The sequence below is a fragment of the Coptis chinensis genome, chromosome 7 (assembly GCF_015680905.1).
Source record: "Coptis chinensis isolate HL-2020 chromosome 7, ASM1568090v1, whole genome shotgun sequence".
NCBI lineage: Eukaryota > Viridiplantae > Streptophyta > Magnoliopsida > Ranunculales > Ranunculaceae > Coptis > Coptis chinensis.
The window spans coordinates 57,924,741-57,927,948 of NC_141462.1; the positions used below are offsets into that span (position 1 = coordinate 57,924,741).

Genomic DNA, 3,208 nt, shown 5'->3' on the forward strand with positions numbered 1-3,208 from the left:
CCAAATCTCGTTGCTAGCTATGATCTTTTGTTCTTCATAACTCCATTAAAACCCATGCGTAGTAGTTATTCTATCAATATCGCCATGATATCCATCATAAGGTGATCTTCATTCGCATAGTTACATGACCAGTAATAGTCAAGTCGATATCAAATATGTTATGGAGTGTTTCCCTTGCACACTCTTTTGATATTGGAAGAAATTCGTTCTCATTTTTATGACCTAGAAGTAGCTTGCTATGAAATGTATCGATAAAAACACTTTCCATCTCATTTGTCCAACGCCTTGCCATATCTAATTATGCATACAAATTAAGTTAATATACTTAAAATAGCAATAACAAGTTATGAAAGTGCATTAGGATAATTAATAATACGAACTTGGTAGAAATGTCGTTACAGCTACATAAATATAAATTTAGAAGACTCCACAAACATATTAGACTAGTACAACTACAAGACGAATAGTAAAAAATAAAAAACTACTTCACAAGATCGATGATTCCATTTATTAATAAAAAAGAACTACAACTTCACCAGCCAACAAGAAGAAGTAGCATGAATATGTTAACAAATCTAACCACACTCAAGTCAAAACCACTTTAGTAATGGAACTCAAAAACACGATCTAGTTCCTTTGTTTTTTCAAAACACGGCACTACTACCACTCACTCGCTACCTGCAACACCTATCACCACCCACTGGCACCTGCAACACCGTAGCACCACTCACTAGCAAAATAAACAATAAAGAAAAGAAATAAGAACAACACTTTCCATCCAAAGAAGAATAAAGCGGTCAACACTTGCTATCCAACAAAGTAGTAGCACGGACAAAGAACACTTGCCATCCAAAGAAGCGAAGAACAACATCACCCACACCACTGCACCACCCGCACCACTCACACCACACCACTGCAACACCCACCCACATCACACAACTCACACACTCAACACACTCACACTCTCACGATTATAGATTGATTTGAACACTCAAAATTAGATAGGGTGGACTGATTGATGCTAAAATAACTCAACTACCCAATGATATTCTGGGACTTGTTGAGGATCACACCCTCATATTTCACTTGGAACCACTTCATCGCATTGTCCTTTGTTACCCTATGCTGAATTCCAATGTGAGACTTGCACCTGCGATGACAACCGACACGGTATCCAGGGCGTTCAAGAACAACATATAAATCCATACCATAGATACATGTTGAGGGATCGTACTTAATTCCAGGATCAATATGCTCCTGAATACCAAACCCAAAGCAACCAGTCTCAGTAAAGTTCCTCCTCAAAAGCTCATACTCCTTAACCTTCAACCCACTTTCCAATAATTGCATAGCCTTATCACCTCTAACAGTAACATAACAAACAATCTTCTCATTCCTCCTAATACCAAAAGATCGAATAGTATACTTAGCTTTTGAAAAAACTGATTGTTCTAGAAGTTGTTTGGCAGAGGCTTGCTTTCAGTATCTTCCATGTCAGAATCAGGATCCGATCTCTCATTTGCATCTTCTTCATCTTAATAAGGACCATAGAAGAAATTTCTTCAGCAGCAAAAATCTTCTCTTCACCCTTGTAATTTGTTCGTCATGATCCCTGCAAATCACAGCTAATAACACATACGAACCAACATGAGTGTTAAGTAGACATTCTGGAGTTATGGTCCCTAGAAATGGTGAAGAAAATAGAACATCAGAACTAAGGACTGATCATTAGGGAACTAGTGTTGTTAGACATTTATAACAGAAGCAAAATATACAATTTATATAGGCATGTCAGACTATTATAAATCAACTGTAAGTACAAGAACTGGTGCTTGACAAAAAAACTCAAAAGAAATGCCTTAAACTAGTTCTGAGAGCATTCAAGAAGCAACAAGCAGCCTCTTCCTAAGTTTGAGAAACTTCTCCAATCCACTAGTCCTATCATTGCTACTCCTTCATCTGTTTTGCGTGAAGTGTAGTTTTCTGTTGAAAATGAAATATACAAATCTGTTGTAAAGAAGTAATCAGTGACAAAATCACATAGAAATAATATTTTGTAGTCCCCTCACACAACCTTTAAGAATATAAACAAAAAAAGACGATTTTTTTTTTTTTGGCAAATTAAAGTAACACGTTAAAATGGACTGATAAGCTTGGGTAGCTGGTTAGCCATAGTAGCAAAAATCCAAAAGAAATGGCTTAAACTAGACAAGTGCATTACATGTACCATAATAGCAAAAATATAAAAGAAGTGCCTTAAGCCACTGGAAGGTTGTTCAAAAGCCACTCCTTCCTAAGATCTTCATCATCAAAACTCAAAAAGATTTCACCCCTGTTTGGGCTATTTCCAAGGAAGGTCATTCCAAGCTTAAAATTTCCTTTAGACAACTCAAGACCTTTCAAGGCATCATGAACTTTCTGCATCATGCTAGGAGGTCGCTTCAAATTGTCCGCCATTACCTTAGCAACTTCTGCAAGATGTTCGAATGTCTTAGCTATCTTCTCGTCATTCACATCTATGTGTGGTTTTTTTTCTTTTCTTTTGCCCACTCGAATTTTGACGCGGTAATTCTTCTTCCATATTTACCCCTGAACCTTGGGTAGCATTTCCAGTATTGTCAACATATTCATTTACATTAAAGGGGTCATTATCATCAATTTCATCTATTATATTAAACACACAACATAGTTATTAACTTCGTAGAGTAGGACTTGAAACCAAAACAAAATTAAGATATTCATACACAAATCTAAATAAAGAGTTACTAATATAAGGAAGGCTATAAGGAACCATACTGTCATATATAATAACAAAAGTCATAAGCCAAAATAATATAAGCATTCCAAAGGCAAAACACATCATTCAACATTGCCAAAACAACGACAACAAAAAACATAAAGTTAAACCACTATTGCCAATAACACACTAGTTATTCTTCTCCATTTCGTTCATCTCAACACTCCCACATGTCCGCCATCAACCTATCTGTCATATCCTGAATTTCGACAGAATTCGGAAAAACAATATTTGTTCCCGACTCTTCGATTTTCGAGGTGTGATGCACTCTCAACTTCCAAAAACCCATAAATAGTTAAAATATGTGGATAATTAAAAACCAATAAAATTTTTAACTTAAACAAAAGTCCTCTTCATTACAAAAATTCACAAATAAGATTAGGTTACCAATCTCTTTTCAATAACTCTTTA

At 35.7% G+C, this 3,208-nt stretch overlaps 1 pseudogene; it reads right to left on the bottom strand.

Moving 5' to 3' along the window:
• Positions 1 to 1,035: 1,035 nt before the first annotated feature.
• On the bottom strand, positions 1,036 to 2,457 carry LOC147488132 (large ribosomal subunit protein uL5 pseudogene; annotated as a pseudogene).
• Positions 2,458 to 3,208: the final 751 nt, after the last annotated feature.